The sequence below is a fragment of the Bombina bombina genome, chromosome 2 (assembly GCF_027579735.1).
Source record: "Bombina bombina isolate aBomBom1 chromosome 2, aBomBom1.pri, whole genome shotgun sequence".
NCBI classification, from domain to species: domain Eukaryota; kingdom Metazoa; phylum Chordata; class Amphibia; order Anura; family Bombinatoridae; genus Bombina; species Bombina bombina.
In genome coordinates, this window is record NC_069500.1 from 666,235,951 (window position 1) to 666,256,975 (window position 21,025).

Below are 21,025 nucleotides of genomic sequence, written 5' to 3' on the forward strand. Positions count from 1 at the left end.
TCGATCGGGCACTGTGGTGCCATGTTATAGTCTCCTCCTACAATTAGGGAGCCTTCCGCATAGGATAATAATTTAGTCTGCAGAGTGTTCCAGAATTTTGGATCAAACTCGTTAGGGCCATATGTATTGCAAAATGTATACATCTTCTGGGCAATCTTTATTTTCAATAAGACATATCTCCCCCCCGATATCAGCCTCAAAATGTACAACTTCTGTATTGATTTTCTTTCCTATTAAAATTGCTACCCCCCTTTTCCTCTTAACACTGGGTGCAAAATAAATTTCTTTTACCCATGATGATTTAAGTTTTAAAGATTCTTCAGCTGATAAGTGGGTTTCTTGAATGAACCCTATGTCAGTCTGAAGCTTTCGTAAGTGATTGAGAATTGCCTTTCTCTTTATAGGGGTGGTTATGCCACCAACATTCCACGATACTATTTTACAATTACTATTCCGCATAGTCGATTATGTATTTAGGAGGAAGGAGGAGAGAAGAGGAGAGCGAGAGAGAAAGAAAAAAAAAAAAAAAAAAAAAGGGGAAGAATATTTTTTGAACAATTACATATTCTCCGCATAGGTGGGGGTAGGACCCTAAGACACGTGTCTAGAAGAGACACAGTCTTCCCCATAAGCAAAAACCTGTAGATTACACTCAGTCTAACAATTGATTATTTAATATTGTTATTATTAAACTAAGAGCCCAGTGTGTTAAAGAAGCTCTCAGCCGCTTGGGGTTCTTCAAAGAAATGTGTGACTTCTCCAACTTTAACCTTTAATTTGTAAGGATACATTATGGTTGCCTGATACCCTTTTTGTATCAATTTGGAGCAAATAGGAGCAAGCTCCCTTCTCCTTGCTGCAGTGTCAGCAGAGAAATCTTGAAACACGAGGATTGTAGTGTCACCAGCCTTAACAGGCTGTTGTTTGCGATAATACTGGAATAAAGTAAGTTTATCTTGAAAATTTAAAATTCTAGCGATAACCGGCCTAGGCCTAGTTCTTTCTTTGTTGCCTGATCGAGAGATACCAAGTCTGTGTGCTCTCTCCACTGGGATGGGATATAAAGTAGATGGCATTTTTAAAATTGTAGGCAAGGTTTCTGATATAAAATTAACGAGGTTGTCATATTGCTGCTCTTCCGGAAGACCTATGATTCTTATATTATTTCTTCTAGAACGGTTTTCAAGGTCTTCTAATCTATTTTGAATTTTCTGCACGCTATTGTTTATACCTTCTAGATTGGAGCTGTGTACTATTGTTAGGTCTTCCAGGTCCGAAACTCTTTGTTCGGCTTCTTGTAACCTATTTGAAAATTGACGAACCTCTTGTGTAAGAGAGAGAAAATCTTGCTTAATTTCAGCTCTAAGAGCCTCAAATTTAGGAGAGAGCGCATCTGATATATTGGCGACTAAACTGTGAATATTGGTTAATTCCTGTATGGCTGGTAGATTAAGCATTGTTGATTGTGCTTCCGTGGTGGTCTCTTGATTGCCCTTCAATTTTCTGTCTCTCTGTCTTGCTGCCATGACTGGAGAAGGGTTCCGGGGTGAAGTGTGAAAGAATTTATCCATGTGCCAGTGAAAAAAAAAAAAAGAAAAAATTTAAAAAATTTACGGCTAGATTTAGAGTTCGGCGGTAGATGGGCTGTTAACGCCACGCGTGTTTTATGTCTAACGCACGGCATTGTTTGACTCCGGTATTTAGAGTTAATATAAGACCATCTAACGATGCTCCTAACGCGTGTATGTCACACGCGTAATCCTGCCCGCGTTAGACAGTCTCCCATAGAGAACAATGGGAAAGGCAAAAAATAGCTTTTTTCACCTAACACTCGATCTCGCGAGAAATACGCACAGCTCGGTCATATGACGCATACCACATCATGCACAACAATAACACGCCGCAAATGTCACAACATCAATCAATCAACAAAGCACACAAGCATTACACATTCACAAGCGGGGGAAGTTTTAATACTATTTATACGGGGAATACGCATATACTTTAAGATGCGGAAAATCGCACAATAACAACAAGGATTAAAAAATATATACATACACTAAAAAAAAAATCGCATTCAATATCATTATATATTATGAAAAACATACATATACAACACTTCACGAAGAACACACCATCGCAAATTCACATTTAAAAAGAATACTATTGGACAATGTTAGAGAAAACGACCACTATGACATCATCGCATTCTACACATTCCACAAATACCAACTCAAAATGAGCATGCGCAAATTAACACACCTAATACACATTGCAATAATATTAATTGCTAATAAAGCACACCTGAACACTAATTACAATGGAAATTGGGACATCATTAAACATTTACACAGGGTATATAAGCACCACACAAGCAGGGCTTCTTTGACTGTGTTGCTGGTGGGTCTTTGGAGAGTTAAGAATAGAGATTTTGCGATTTTTTGAGAGTGAGTTAGTGTTAGTGTGAGAGAGTCAGTTGGTAGTGTTAGCGTGAGAGAGTCAGTTGGTAGTGTTAGCGTGAGATAGTCAGTTGGTAGTGTTAGCGTGAGAGAGTGAGTGAGTTAGTGGGAGGTAGCGGGAGTGGGAGAGAGTCTGTTAGTGGGAGCGTGAGTGAGTTAGTGGGAGTTATTAGTGATAGTTGTTAGTGTGAGCGTCAGTTAGTGGTAGTTAGTGAGCGTTAGTGGGAGTGTTTGTTATTGAGAATTAGAAGTAGTGTTAGTTAGCGAGCGAGTGATTTATCTGTACACTTAACACATTTACACGCAAACACATTCAATACATACATACACTTATCAATAACACTACATACACTCCATACCCCCTACCCCCTCATACTACACTCCATACCCCATTCCTTGTAGTCCCATTCCCTTTCATCCCATTTACTCTTATCCCATACCCCATACCCATCCCATACCCATCCCCTAGTTACATTTAGTTTACATATCCTCCTTTTAGTCTTATTCTTTTCGTTTATTTAAATACTCCTTACCCTCTTTGTTTTTTTTTACATCCCTCACACTTTAAGCACCTTTTTTGTCTTTTTAGTTCTTTATTTTGACCCCCTTTCATTTCATCACACTCACTTTTTTTTGATTATTTGGGGTTTAGTTTAGGGAGGAGATGGAGGCCAGGCAGGGGACAGGTAGAGGGGGGAGTAGAGGGAGGGGGAGAGGAACAGGGCAGGAAGGGGGGCAGGAAGGGGGGCAGGAAGCGGGGGTGGAAGCGGTGGGTGGACCCAGCCACTTGGTTCAAGATGACCAAGTGGCTGGGCCCAGTGGCGGTCAGAGTAGGGCTTCACAGTCCGGGAAACAGAGGGCATCGTCACAGGGGAAGGCCAAGGCGACTAGGGAGGCGAGGTTTACGATGGAGGAGAAGGAGGCCCTCGTAGAGGCCTATATGGCCAGGTATAGGATGCTGCAGCACCAGAAGACTACCCCGACTGACAGGAGGAGGCTCTGGAACGAGATTCGGAATGCAGTCAATGCAGTGGGTTGCCGGAACAGGGATATGGATTCCATCAAACATCGGTACCGGGACTGTAAACTTGAACTTAAAAAAAAGTTAAGCCTGGAGGCCCGACATGCCGCAGGGACCGGTGGCGGCCCTGCCCTTGAAATGGAGTACTGCAGATGGGAGGAAATGTTGCGGCCCAGCATCTCCGAGGTGGAAGTAGTCGGTATCGGAGGAATCGATACCGGGAACCTGCCACTCTCATCTGACGGTAAGCTCATTTAACAATAATTTCACATACGAATGTATTTCAATGGACACTATACGCAAACATTTACTTTCATGATTGAGGTAGCGAATACAATTTGACAAAACATTCAAATGTACTTATATTACATAATTTGATTCATTCTTGAGATATATTTTAATGAAGAAATAGCCATGCACACGGTGAAACAATCACAGGAGGCAGCTATATTCAGCTAACAATCAGAATCTTATAAACATATTTAGATATGCTTTTCAGCAAAGAATATCCAGAGAATGAAGCTAATTAGATAACAAAAGTACATTCGAAAGTTGATACTAAATGTATGCTTATAAATCATGAAAGATAAAACATTGGGTTTCATGTGTTAAGGATCCGATTAATGCTATTACGCTGTTTACACGCATTCTATTACTTAGCGGTTACATCAGTATCTAGGCTATAGGTTAGGTGTGCATTTAAACAGACTGAAAACAAACGCAAAAACATTCACATTGACCAGATATCACAAACACTGTTTAGAAAAAGCGGAAATCGTATTGATTGTTTGTTAGATTTCAAAGTGGATTAATGATTCTGCATTTGTAATTGTATCGTAAGCTAAGTCATTTAAACCTTTATTTGCAAATATGCTAATATATACATTTCTTTTTTTATTTTTTTTTTAATATACAGAGTCTGGGGACGAGGCAGCACAGCCTCCTGCATCTCCCCGGGATGAGAGTGGTGGTGAGGAATTCCCACTTCGGAGGGAAGAGGCCCCCCGTGACGAACAGCGCACGGGAGATGATCAAGAGGCCCCGGAAGCACAGGAGGATGCCGCTGAAGCCGCGGAACCCGAGGTCCCTCAAAGACCCGCACTCCGCCGTGCACGGGCACCCCGCCGTGCACGGGTTCAACAGGCACAACAAGAAGAAATAGCGGAGGTGCGGGTTCTACTGGAGTACATAGACCAGATGCGTACCTCCCGGATAGAAAACATAGAAGGACGACGCAGAATACTTGATGGGCAGAATCAAATAATTCAAGGCCAAAACGAAATAATCAGTATACTGAATACAATACAAGAAGGACAAACAAGAATGTTCAATCTTCATCAGGAAATGTTCACATTTTTCCGGGAGGCGCATGCTGGTCTACCTCCTGTTGCTGGGCCTCTTGTTGCTGGGCCTCTTGCTGCTGGGCCATCTCCTCCTGCCGGCCCATCTCCTCCTCCTCCTCAGCCATCTACTCCTCCTCCTCCTCAGCCATCTTCTCCTCCTCCTCCTCAGCCATCTTCTCCTCCTCCTCCTCAGCCATCTACTCCTCACCTTGGTCGTCCCAGTACTCTTCCTTCCACTCCTCCCACAACAGCTCCAAGGAGGACTCTTCGGAGTCGGCAGTTGCCTCTCCCAGAGCCTCAGCCCCGTGGGAAGAGGGGAAGGAAGAGGAAGTAATTTTTTTTTTCCATCTTAAATTTTGTTTTTTGTGTAATGGATAGGTATGTGATGATGTGGTTTTCATACACTTGTGGACCACACTCTGTATATAATCGACTTCTATGGGACCGGGTCCATGGAGGAAGATTCTTTGCAGAGTGTGGGTTATAAGTGTGTGAAAACCACATCATCACATACCTATCCTTGTTCATGATATTGATTGGTTTCTGTGATGTGATGTCCAAACTGTTTCCCGAATCGCTAACTAAATTACCATAACAATTATCCATGATGGCATATTACTGTTTGAATGCCAATAACACAGCTTAAAGGGACAGTCAGAAAATTATTGATTACAAAGAAAACACTGTATTACGCATTATAAAGTTTGAAACAACAAAACATGGAGAAATACATGTGTGACTTATGTGCTTACCCTTGTATCTATGACTATGAAAAATGACCACTTATTTGTTGTTCTGACATAACAACATTTTAGATATCAATGATCAATACATGGTCAATAATATGCTGTATGAGCACAAGATTTTACATATACAAATGCTATCCAAATGCCCTCTAGTGCTCAAATTGTATAATGATTACAAGCACTCTTCAAGATTTAAGAAATGAGCACACCAACCTCATAGGTTTAGATAGCAAATTTAGATAGCAAATGTTCAATTGTTGAGAAACATTTGATATCCTTGTTATTACAGAATTGACTTTTCGAATAATGTAAAAATATTTTTTTTCGAAACTGTCCCTTTAACAACATTACATATGCTAACACATTTTAAGCTTGTTGCTATATCTACATGTACTTTGTAAAAAAAAATATTTGAAAATCACATTTATATTGACGTGTTAAATAAAGTCTATTTTCTTTAAGAGACATTATTGTGTTAATATTTTATTGTAACTATTTTTATTTTAACAATGAATATGGTTTAAAGTCCTTTTAGGAGTGGGGGGGTGAAATATGCTAACAAAAATATATTTGAAGATTAAACTATGTGGATCTCATACATGATACAAAAAAACAACATTTGCATTCAAGGGACAGTATCCTATATTTTTTACATAACTGTATGTAATAGACACTACTACAAACAACAAGATTACCATATACTGATAGCAATATTAAAAATCTTCAAACACTTGCAAATAAAATAGGGTTAGCTATATTTTAAATATAGATGAACCACCATTACAACCGTAAAACACAATACCCCATCATTAACATATGAAAAGAACCTTTACACAAACTGGACAAAGCTGGAGATGGTACTCACATGAAACTCATTGGCTTTGCGAGGAGTAAGAAAATTACTTACATTTTCTTACAACACAAGACAAAATAAACCTATTGGTTAAACAATGGACTATCTAACTAGAGACAAAATCAAATATTTTTATTTATAATGTGAGTGTCTAATGAACCTTTCATAAAATATACAACGAAATTACATTTAGAAGAAGTCGGCATCATATATTTAGCATATGATAAATGCATATTGATTACTTTATTCAAACACAATAGCGCATATTTATTAATTAGATATGTTCAACATTAAACACAACATTAATTTTTAAGAAAAAGGAACATTGTTGACAAACATATTAAACATGGACTGTAGAGATTTGCACTTGCCTAGAAATATCCTATGCATGAAAACATTTTGCTTTCGTTCGTTGATTCAACCAGACATCCAGCAAAAGAGAATGTGTTGGTCTTTATCAGCTACGGGTCAACAATGTAACATGATGCAAATAATACATATTCGCAAGCTTTTTAAAATTGCATGCAGTCACAAACGTTTTTAACGTGCACAAATATTGCGGGACTACGCAATCCAATCACACGTTTTTTTAACTTTACATGTGCCGTCTTAACATGGCGCTTCCTTGATCACGTAAGAACGCCATCCAATGAAAGGCACATTATTGATCACGTAAGAACGCCCAAAAAAAAAAGGCGCATCCTTGATCGCGTCAAAACGCAATCCAATAAAAGGCATATTCCTGATCACGTAAGAACGTCAGTCAATACAAGGAATCATTGGACAGCCTGGCAGGTGACGTCTTAAGCAACATGGCGCATCCGAGATCGCTGAAAAACCGCAGACAATACAAGGACTCAGTGACATCTTGGCATATCATTAAGAAACGTATTTATATTTTAGGAACTAGTATGTGTGTAGATTGCTATCTAGGAATGTCACCAAATCATGAATCATCTTTTCGGACTTGACTGTCCCTTGAACTATAGCTATGGTGTATATCTTTAACATTTAAAAGATACACATGAGAAATACATATGCCATTGATGTTTTAAGATATCTTTGGATTGTTGTTGAATAACAATAGTTATACATGTATTGATTAAACGTGTCATTTATTCAAGTTTAATTATGGTCAGCCTACCTATAGCCATATATGGGAGGAGATGTATTTTGTTAACATATTAGTTAACTAATATTCATCATCTACATTATTTGTATTACACACAGAGATTGATTTGGTTACACTTTGACAATAATATAGATTAGAAAATGAAATACAGGTGCTGTCAACATTACAATAAGATTGTTTATTAATAAAACTATATGTCCTTGTTCTTGTAAAAAGGACAAAAACGCTTTACAAATGGAAATACATTCATTTACAATAGTGATCAACATCACTTAAAGGGACATTATTTTGTTTTTAAAAAGAGCATACACATAGTCAATACTATTTAAATAAAATGAACACTTTACAGGGATTATATCATTGTATCAATACTCAGATCATTTGGTAAAGGTGCATCAATTCATGCAGAGTTTATAAATACACACATGGATATGAACATTTAAATATACATATATACACAAATACAAAAATATATATACATATATAAAGAAATTACTCTGCTAATCATAATCAGGCAATGATAGAGCTAAGAGAAAATAATATAAACACAAATAATAAGATTACATTGGAGATGTTAATCTTAAAGTCATTTACTATTGTCTTACATATATGATTTCATTATAACAAATAGATTTGTTAGGTCCCTTTAAGGATAAACAACATAAACTAGAGCTTGCAAAAAATAACAGGAAGAATGAGGACAAATATTTGTGAAATAAAATTTATTTTATTAGTATGTAAGAAAACATACACAACGTTTATAAATAATCTTGTAAAAATAAGGAATATATGAGCCATATGACAAGGTAACACAGTGCATCACAGTCCATGAAGAGAGTTGCCAAGGGCCAGCATAGCCCCATTGGAGACACATGACAAGGTAACACAGTGCATCACAGTCCATGAAGAGAGTTGCCAAGGGCCAGCATAGCCCCATTGGAGACACATGACAAGGTAACACAGTGCATCACAGTCCATGAAGAGAGTTGCCAAGGGCCAGCATAGCCCCATTGGAGACACATGACAAGGTAACACAGTGCATCACAGTCCATGAAGAGAGTTGCCAAGGGCCAGCATAGCCCCATTGGAGACACATGACAAGGTAACACAGTGCATCACAGTCCATGAAGAGAGTTGCCAAGGGCCAGCATAGCCTCATTGGAGACACATGACAAGGTAACACAGTGCATCACAGTCCATGAAGAGAGTTGCCAAGGGCCAGCATAGCCCCATTGGAGACACATGACAAGGTAACACAGTGCATCACAGTCCATGAAGAGAGTTGCCAAGGGCCAGCATAGCCCCATTGGAGACACATGACAAGGTAACACAGTGCATCACAGTCCATGAAGAGAGTTGCCAAGGGCCAGCATAGCCCCATTGGAGACACATGACAAGGTAACACAGTGCATCACAGTCCATGAAGAGAGTTGCCAAGGGCCAGCATAGCCCCATTGGAGACACATGACAAGGTAACACAGTGCATCACAGTCCATGAAGAGAGTTGCCAAGGGCCAGCATAGCCCCATTGGAGACACATGACAAGGTAACACAGTGCATCACAGTCCATGAAGAGAGTTGCCAAGGGCCAGCATAGCCTCATTGGAGACACATGACAAGGTAACACAGTGCATCACAGTCCATGAAGAGAGTTGCCAAGGGCCAGCATAGCCCCATTGGAGACACATGACAAGGTAACACAGTGCATCACAGTCCATGAAGAGAGTTGCCAAGGGCCAGCATAGCCTCATTGGAGACACATGACAAGGTAACACAGTGCATCACAGTCCATGAAGAGAGTTGCCAAGGGCCAGCATAGCCTCATTGGAGACACATGACAAGGTAACACAGTGCATCACAGTCCATGAAGAGAGTTGCCAAGGGCCAGCATAGCCCCATTGGAGACACATGACAAGGTAACACAGTGCATCACAGTCCATGAAGAGAGTTGCCAAGGGCCAGCATAGCCTCATTGGAGACACATGACAAGGTAACACAGTGCATCACAGTCCATGAAGAGAGTTGCCAAGGGCCAGCATAGCCTCATTGGAGACACATGACAAGGTAACACAGTGCATCACAGTCCATGAAGAGAGTTGCCAAGGGCCAGCATAGCCTCATTGGAGACACATGACAAGGTAAAAGAGTGCAACAGGCACAACAAAAAACTCATAAAAAGGCCAAATGGCAACAATATAAATACAAATTCAACATGTGGACAGAGGATTATTATCTGCCACCATGGAGCATATCCAGATCCTCCACTTACTGGTCATCCTCTTCATTGTCCTGTGCATGTCCAGCTCCAGATTCAGGCCTTGAACGTAATTGCATAATTTCACGCAGAGTCAAGTCCTGAACCCGGAGCTGGGCCTGCATGGTGTCGTTCATCCCTCTCAGGACAGCTGCGTTCCTCAACACGGCCTGCTCTACTCTTGCTATCCCTTCTAGCATGAGCCATGCTGAGTCACAGCCTAAAATAAAATAAAAATTAATATTAAGGATAATTACACAACAGAATAAAAGATTTTAATACATACATTGTCATCATAAAGACAAATAATTATTTACATCAATTATTTTTCATATATTCTTTACACATGAATTAGGTTATTCAGACAGACAGAAATCATTAAAGGCTCATGTTACTCAAACATGTTGAACCCTTTAATTGGTTTTAGATGATCCACTTATACAGCTTGAGTGTATCAAATCTTGTTAAAGGATTTACATTGTACTTACATTAGCAATTTAAAAATTCAATTTAGACTGTGGTAGGCACACATATCCTTAAACATTTTGGCATTGAGGACAAGCTGTGTAAACATAGCAACCAGAAGAAATTACATTCCCACTGGGTTAGACAAGAGATAATGTATCCACATTTGGACATAAAATTTTGTATCCAAGTAGTGGTGTTTGGTATATGTAGTGATATCCAATTAAAGGGACACTGAACCTAAATATTTAATGGACTGATTCAGATAGAGCATGACATGACAAATCTTTAGAAATTACACATATTCATTATATGTTTTAATTGTCAAGCTATATTTTGAATGCAAGAATGTTGGTTTTTATGGAAGCCAATATTTGTTGATGAACCTTGTTTGTGCATGCTGGTTGATGGATACATTCATCCAACAATAAAGAAATGATGGCCACATTTATTTTATTGTTTAAACTAATTATAGGAATAAGTTGTTTTCAATTAATATATCAAGAGAATGACGAATAATTCATAAGAGTATTCTATTATACATTGGCTTAACATTGCATGCTGGATTTGAATCACAATTTAACCAATTTAACTTCACTGTACCTTTAAGTATCTTATAAAGTGTATTTAGAATGATACTTACAGCTGTGCCTGGGAAGGACAATCTGACACCCAGGACAATGAAGGTTTAAACAGGGGGGAGGGATGGGATTGGCTCGGGGAGGGATGGGAATGGCTTGGGGAGTGGTGAGCTGCTGCTCCAGGGTAGGCCGTACAGCTGGGGAGTGGGGAGTTTGGGTCTGGGCAGCTGTACGGGCCAGAATACGGGGAGAGCGGCGAAGGGGGGTGTATGGGCGTTTTTTGGGAGGGACAGGATATGAAATATGGGAAGGGCTGGCAGTGGTCGGGGCATGGTCATGGGTTTGGTGATGGGAAGGGCTCTGGGTGTGTGCAGAGGTGTGGCCATGGTCAGGGGTGTGTGCACGGGGAGGGGTCTGTGACTGGGCAGGGGCGGAATCCAGATGACCAGAAGTGGTGGATCCATCTGAAAATGTAAAATAAATATATTAACATCTCATACATCCTGACATCAAATCAACGCATTTAAAATTGATTATGTTTTCAATATACCTCGAAGTGTGTTTGAATCTGTAAACTATTCTGAAATGAGGATATGGTATCTATATAGGCACTCAGATGAATCTCAATGACTGTCTGTACAATGTGAAACTTATTATTGTGTTTTGGCATGGAATATGCATGTGACATAATGATGTCATGAATTATATATTCTTAAAAAAATATATACAAGCAGATTTTCATGCTGCCTGATATAGAAAGGGGGCAGTAGTGTATTTGAACAGACAAATAATATTCCTTTTTAAAGGGAAAAAGCTGTAGACTTTGAATGTCTTCAATAAAATGATTTCAAAAAAAGAAACATGTTGGAAACATGATAGATATATTTCACATACCATCAGACTCCAAGGCAGCCTCTTCCTCCTCCATCCCACATGTGACATCAATCTCTGTAAAACATAACATGTTGTGTACACCTTAAGATCAGATATTATAACATATGTTACTGTTGCTCAAATACGCACATCAATGTTGCATTAAAGATATACACACACAAAGTTATGATTTACATCATTTTGATGGAGCATACAAATGACAATAGATTTGTTATTGTCAATAAATCAGAATATTAATGTATTGTTTGTCTTAATGTTAAATTCATAAAAGCATAGTACATAGAACATTTAAGATTTCTCATGTGTGTATCACTTGATGACTGTTGTTAAAAAAAAAAAATTTAAAAAAACATATGTTAGACATCTTATGAATAACAAATGTGTAGAATAATAAAGTAGAAATTATTAATCGCTCAATATAAAAAATAAATATATAATCAGAAGATAAATTCTATGATTTTTTATAATGTTATGCTTCATCGGAATCATGATCATAATATTGATTAGCAATACACCTTCAATTACATATAAATGAGTCAATGGACTTACCAGGAGACCGCAAAGGCGGCTCTATGTCACTGCTGGATTCCTGTGGGCTCCCCACACCAACTCTCTCTATGAATGATATAGATATATATTATTAAACACATTTTGGATATCACTAAATCACATCTGTCTAGAATTTTAACATTAATCAACTTTAAAATGTGAAGAATAGAGCAGTCATTACACCAGAAAATGCTTGATTGAATCAAGGGGATTCTGTAAACATATCTGTATTCAACATATGTTTAATGTCAGACTACATTAGACATCAAATTCATCTCAGATGCTGCTATTGCATATCTAAATATACCCAATGATCAATGTTCTTAACCCTTTAAGGACACAGCTTTCACTTAGCTCAATTGTTTTATGACGGAATAATTCCGTCATATGTCCTTAAGAAGTTACAAGAATACACACAAACCACATATTGAGGAGCATCTGTTGACAAATCTAAACAAACATGTGTCACATCGAGCCATTTTTTCAATGTACAGTAATCTTGTTTAGGACACAACACATATTTATCACAATACATAACAAACTTTATTATTACAAATATGTAATCATGGTGCTGTTAGAGTATGCAGATATATATAAAGTAACTCCAACAGATAATTAGATTTATATATCAATAGTTTTTAATAAAAATAATGTAATGATGAATGAATCTATTTTGTCTTAAAGGGACACTGACATGATTAATTTAAATAATTGATTTCTATGTTCAAACTGTAAAAAATGATTTAACATTGACTCCTATTATAATTCGAATGTTGTTCGATATTAATCTTAAAGGCAGATAAGGAATATTGGATTCAATAAATATTGTTTGTTGAAGGTATCCACCAATCATCAATATAAACCCAGGTTGGTCAACAAATATTTAGATGCACATAAACGTACTTTATTTATTTTAAAATACATTTAGCAATAGAATATGTCACATATGATGATAGTATTATATTTTATGTTTATTAATATTGCATACTGTATGTGAAAGACAATATTAATAATTGTAGTTCAGTATCCCTTTAATCTAAAATTAAATAGATTCCACAATGTTGTTGTTTGTTAATGAATTATCTACTCCATATGTTGATGTAATGAATGGTATTGAGCATGCAATTAAAATCAAATATGTTATTTAAGTATATCCGAATAATTATATAATTTTCATCTATTAAATAGACATTACATATAAATATAGAACAATGTGTATTTAGTATGTAATGTTCATTCCATGTTTCTAAGACAAATGTCAATTAAAATGAGACATACCATACTGTGACAAGCCCTGGCTTGAGGATCCAGCAGCCACATCCATATCTGTAATATATTAAATGAGGATTGCATATCATTAATACTAATCATGCCATGTTTAAAATATTTACATTAATAACAAATCAATAGAAAAATATTAATCCTTTGGTAGTCCCATGAGTTAATAGTTTCCGCAATTAAATGAATGATAAATATATCCTGGACTCTTATTTTCAATCAGTTGTGTTGTTTACTGTATCTTTAAGAATATATGCTTGTTATTACATAATCATCAATTGATGGCCATATGTTATAATTTATTAGTATTATTCGTTTTTTATTAGATATAATATTTAAAATAAGAATACTGTATTCTTCACTAATCTAAGATTTTCCATTTAATTTTTAACAACATGTATAAAGCAATGCCACTTTCCGCAAACCCATGTTAACGTGGATGAGAAATGCCATTTTCGCGATCATTGCGCAATGATTCCAAGCGGAATTACGCATCCGTCATTTGACCAACATGTATAAAGCAATGCCACTTTCCGCAAACCCATGTTAACGTGGATGCGAAATTAGATTTCCGCTCTGTGACGCATATTCTGTAGAGCGCAATAAACATCATTCCAATTTCATGTATCACTAATGTAAAATCAGATATCTAAACATCATATGTAGTGTATGTTGTGAGATCTGTATAGGTTTAGTATCTGACTAAATACACATTTTGGATTTTTAACATTATAAATATTATATGAAGTTGGATAATTACCTGGTTCAGATTCTCTATCGGGTCCTCCCAGGCCACCGGACGGAGAAGCATCTGCCCTGTCCCCCGCGTCAGGACTTTCAGATCCCGCAGCTGGGAGGGAAGAAGAGGAGGCCGAGGATGGCGAGGATCTAAATCTTTTGGGGACCCGGAGATTGAGGAGCTCGCATAAAGTCACCTCATAAGGGAGTAGGTACAGTTTCCGCGGGGCCTTTCTTTGGCCCCCTCTTTTACGGGCTTGTACCCAGTCCCTTATGAGGTTGACTTTTTTCGATAAACGCAACCTCATATCTCCGAATCTCCTCATGATCTGATCCTGGGTCCTCTGGACGTCACACACCAATCTAACCGCATTGGTGATAGACTCCCAGAGGGCCTTCTTAACAGGCGCATCTGTCGAGCTCCTCTTGTTCCCAAACAGCTGGGGATAAAAGTCCTTGACGGCGTGGACCAGTGCAGCGCTCTCCTCCTTGGTGAACCTGGGAACTGACATGCCTGCTCGGTTGGCTACTAAATATATTATAATAATATTAATATATAAGACTGCCTGCATGCATTAGAGAACTGACAAAGATGGCAACGTGTAATGGACTTTTATATGGTGAAGTAAACATGAGATGCACCATGGGACAATTTATCTGTACATCTGATTGGATAAAAGTTTGAAATATTGTTATAATGTCTGTGAGACCATCCTGACTCAAGTTGTGTTTGTGTGATGAACTCTGATTGGCCGTTCCTTAATGTTTCATATCTTAGTAACTTCCTTACACATACCGCTTGGTGGTGCTGTAACTTCATTTTTCATGTAGACTTATTTGTAACTCATGGGCCTGTCATGCGGATATGTGTGACGCAGATTTAATATCCGTGATCCGTGAAATATTAATGATTAAATACTCTTTAAAATCTCATCCTGTCACATTATTAATGTTGTAGACATTTCTCGGTTTAATAACGGTCTGTTTCTTTAATACAAATACACATTTAATATTGTATGTCTTTATTGTTCTTTAAATAAATTGATTGTGAAGTATTGACATTGCTCTATTAAATGTATTTATAATGCACATTGATTGTGTGCTATTGCGTGACATTACACTAATGTTTAAATATGCTAATCTGGTGTTTGAAGATGCGTTTCCAACGCAATATTTATTAATGTTAAAATTCCGGGAAGAATGTCAGTAACTTTGATAATCTGTTTATAAATGTTAAACTACAGCTTTGTTATTCGCAAATAAACCTCGAGCTTGTATTTCTCTGAAGTGCTCATATATGTTATTGTGCAATGGCGTCTTTAGTTTTAAAGAGACATTACAAACAATTGTATCAAATGATCTGTAGAGATAGAAGATTGTTTAGACTTTAAAATGTAAATCATTTTCTCTTAGTATTTATATATCCTCAACATAAGAAATTTAAATGCACATGGTTGAGCCAATCACATAAGGCATCTCTGTGCATCCACCAATCTTCATCTACTGAGCCTATCTCGATATGCTTTTCAAGCAAAGTATGTCAAGATAGGAAGAGAAGTAAATACACTATTTCAAGCTCTTAAAGGGACACTGTCCAAACAAATTTACCATTGGTGATTGAGCATTAAATTTTAATCAACTTTATTATTTAATACGATTATCAAATGTTAAGTTATCTTGTTATGTTTCTTTGAAAATCAATAATGATATTTTATATTACGGACAATTGTTTAATAAAAACCTGGGTTGTCCTTGACGATTGTTGCATCAATTATTCCAAACAATCAAGTTCTGTCCAGAGTACTGAAGCAAATAAATTAGCTATTTACTGCCTTATTTCTAAAGTAATGATAGCAACATCACAATGAGCATTCATAATATGAGACAAGTTTTAAAGTTGATTAAAATAGAATACTCATTCAGAATGTATAAATCATTGTTTTTTTAAATGGCTACCTTTAAGTATATTTTGAGTTCATGTCCCTTTAAATAAACATTTCACAATAATGCTTAATATATCATAAACCTAGGCACCTTCCTTTTGCTAAATGAGTCTAACATATGAGTAAAGCAAATTTAGATTAACTTCTAGATTGTTTTACACACTGACTGAAATATATTTATTAAATGAGGTATTTTTTAGCCTTCAGCGTAGAGGGACATTAAGCTATATGTTATGTATGCATTTTGTATCATAATCTTATATTTGACCAACTTAATATGTTTTGTTATTCAATCATTATATTGTAATTATATATATTCGTGGATTAAATACATCTCTACATAGGCTATTTTGATGCTGATTGTTGTTTGCATATAGATGCCTTATATCATTCACTAAGATATGTGCATTTATTTTTATTTTAACAAGTATATTTAAAGACTGAATGTAATTCTATAGTACATTCTAAATATGTTTAAATTCTTGTATGATATTTGTAACAATGTATACAAAATATACATTTTGAATGACCCCTTTAAGGACCCAAACATATTGTATTTTTATTTAACATTGACAAAATAAACTAAAGGGGAAATTACATTCTATATAGATATTTGATGTCTAACCCAAGAGGTAAGATTGTAATAAATACATAATATTACTAAGTATAGTTAAATGACTCCACTAGAAAATTACATAGATTAACCTGGCATCCAATAACTAATTATTAAAAATTATAAAGTTAAATGACCTACCATTTATAAATGTAATAATTGTAAAATATTTTCTAATAATGTTTTGAGATACCTAAGGAAGATACATGATCTTATACAATTCTTTTTACATTCAACAACACTGTCACTTTCATGTAATTGAACCACTTCACCTTATTAAATGTTAAAACAATCATAATATTAATACATATCCTAAATATTTTTAATATATACTTTTTCAATATAAAAGCATTGAAGAATATGACTCCCCAATTAATGTTAAAATATATCTTTTAATATTCTCTGAAGAATTTTATTTTCTACTATTAATGCATTATTTTCTCTTATGCATGTGCTTGTCAAATAGCCAACTACCAGTCATGGGAGTCCAAGTTTTATTTATTTACAGATTATATTGATATATATTAGAATCTGCTAAAAAAAAAATATATATTTAATAGAAAATAAATAAATATTCCATGAAGTCATCAGATGCCAATCTGAAATGACAAATAATAAAAATGGAACAAAGTTAATACACACGTTGTAAAATATTCATAAAATACATTTAAAATCATATGGTGTCTATGCTCTAACTTTGATCAACATTTTTTAAAGATAATCATTACATTCATTTTAAATTAATGAAATACATACACCATTATATTGTTGATTAAAAATAATATTTAAATTTCAAAAATTAAATTTATACATAATAATGTATATCACATGTAAACAATATATGTATGCTGAACATAAATGTAATATTTCATGTCCATTCAAATACCTCTATATCAACTATAATATGTATTCCTTTTTCTGATTGTGATCCCTAAATATCTAATTAAGAACTAAATATGACTAATGTATGTAAGCTACTAATATTCTACAGTCTTCACTAGCATGCATTGGTACACCAACCTGGACAATGCATGGTCTTTGAAAGTCAATTCAGGGGTAAACAGTTGATCTTCAATAGGTGTCTTATTCATCAGTTCATTAAATAGAGGACTGGGAAATACCATCTAAAAAAGTAAAATCATCTAAGTGTCTGATTGTGATCCCTAAATATCTAATTAAGAACTAAATATGACTAATGTATGTAAGCTACTAATATTCTACAGTCTTCACTAGCATGCATTGGTACACCAACCTGGACAATGCATGGTCTTTGAATGTCAATTCAGGGGTAAACAGTTGATCTTCAATAGGTGTCTTATTCATCAGTTCATTAAATAGAGGACTGGGAAATACCATCTACAAAATAGAAAATCATCTAAGTGTCTCCAATAGGATGTCTCCACAGCCTTATTCTATCAAATAGTTTGCACTTACCATGTGAACATGTCTTTGTATGGTTTTCAAGGTCAGCAGAATTTAAATATGCCAGACATGATCCCATTGGTATACTTCAATTTCAATCTTGGCTTTTTCCCCACTGTCAGTCTTGGAAATCTTCACTGTCAGGCTTCAAATTGTTCCCTTTCAGTCTTTATATTAAGTCATCTCCCTAATGTAAGAAATTATATATAAAGATTTCATACAAGTGTGTGAATCAGTTCTGTACCCCTCTCCCACCCCCCATTTCATAATAAATATCTATCACTAGCTTACTAAGCCTGTGTATGAACCTGTGTTATTTTCTATCAAGTGTGAAGATGAGTCATATTGAGCAGAACAAACCTCTGTGTGACATTGAACCATAGTCATTCTAGAGTATCCCTTTCTGATTATGTACATAAGTAATGTGTAAACAAAGTTATATTTTTAAAAATTTATGCCATATTATGTATTTGTGTACAAATCATGCCAGCAACAGTCCATACATTTCTACTTACCATCTGATGTCCTCTATAAAAACCAGGTGGCAAAGACTCGCTATAGGACCCAATGCCCAGAGCATCACCTATATTATGAGAAATAAATATTATTATAACATTTTATCAATACTAACATGTTTGCACAATTCTCTACTTGTCATTTCCCTAGAGTTCACATCTATTGAAAATACTCCAGTGTAACTTCTATTATTTACCGTCTAAAGTGGCGGTTGATGACGTCTGCTCTGACATCAAGTCCCTCGTCCTGGAATTCCCCCTCTAGAACAGGATCATCCTCCTCATCTCTGAGGAGGTCTCTGTCCACCGGGACGGCCTGCAGCATCCCAGCCCGCTGTGCAATATTATGCAGGACGCTACAGGCTACAACGATCTTAGCCACCTTCTTTGGGTTGTACTGGAGTGCTCCTCCAGAACGGTCCAGGCACCTGAATCTCATCTTCAGGAGCCCGAACATCCTTTCAACCACCGCCCTGGTTCTCTTATGAGCCCTATTGTAGCGCTCCTCAGACACATCAGTTGGGCTACGCAAGGGGGTAATGAGCCAAGGCCGGCTCATGTACCCAGAATCACCTATAAATTTAGAACAGAACATAATTCAAACAGAATACTTAAACTAGTATATTGTTGTATAAATATATTTTTTAAAAACCATAATCCATATTAAAAGTTGTCAGAAACATAAAAAAAAAATAAAAAATTATATCTAAATCTGTATCTAGCCATTTCATCGAAGACATGCTACATATGCGTATTTCTCCTAAACCAAACCTTGTGTAAAATGCTAACTACATGTTTACATTGCATTCTCTATATGAACACTTAAGGTAAGACATGCTACATATCTGCATTTCAATAAAACTAGACATTAGCAGAAAAATAAAATGACAGGGTTAAATTGCATGAGATAATATATTGCCATTTCATCTAAGACATGCTACATATGCGTATTTCTCCTAAACCAAACCTTGTGTAAAATGCTAACTACATGTTTACATTGCATTCTCTATATGAACACTTAAGGTAAGACATGCTACATATCTGCTTTTCAATAAAAATAGACATTAGCAGAAAAATACAATGACAGGGTTAAATTGCATGAGATAATATCTTGCCATTTCATCTAAGACATGCTACATATGCGTATTTCTCCTAAACCAAACCTTGTGTAAAATGCTAACTACATGTTTACATTGCATTCTCTATATGAACACTTAAGGTAAGACATGCTACATATCTGCATTTCAATAAAAATAGAAATTAGCAGAAAAAGACAATGACAGGGTTAAATTGCATGAGATAATATCTTGCCATTTCATCTAAGACATGCTACATATGCGTATTTCTCCTAAACCAAACCTTGTGTAAAATGCTAACTACATGTTTACATTGCATTCTCTATATGAACACTTAAGGTAAGACATGCTACATATCTGCATTTCAATAAAAATAGACATTAGCAGAAAAAGACAATGACAGGGTTAAATTGCATGAGATAATATCTTGCCATTTCATCTAAGACATGCTACATATGCGTATTTCTCCTAAACCAAACCTTGTGTAAAATGCTAACTACATGTTTACATTGCATTCTCTATATGAACACTTAAGGTAAGACATGCTACATATCTGCATTTCAATAAAAATAGACATTAGCAGAAAAAGACAATGACAGGGTTAAATTGCATGAGATAATATCTTGCCATTTCATCTAAGACATGCTACATATGCGTATTTCTCCTAAACCAAACCTTGTGTAAAATGCTAACTACATGTTTACATTGCATTCTCTATCTGAACACTTAAGGTAAGACATGCTACATATCTGCATTTCAATAAAAATAGACATTAGCGTCGGTAAATAACAAATGGTTAAATTTAATCCTATAGCTGAACATGACGCTAACAGTTAAAAAATACAGGGGCAATTGTCAAAATAATTAACCATGTTGTGCACAAATACTCACCAACGAGATAACCAGGGGGCATTTGTCTTTCCTCAAACTGTCTCCACAGGGACGACAGAGAGAGGATGCGGGCATCATGACAAGCACCTCCAAAATTCGCATACACATGCATAATCCTCATCCGTGCGTCACAAACATACTGCACGTTGAGGCTATGAAAATGTTTGCGATTTCTGAAGGGCAAGTCATCAATTGGAGCACGCAGCGCAATGTGGGTACAATCAATGGCTCCCAAGACATTGGGCAATTGAG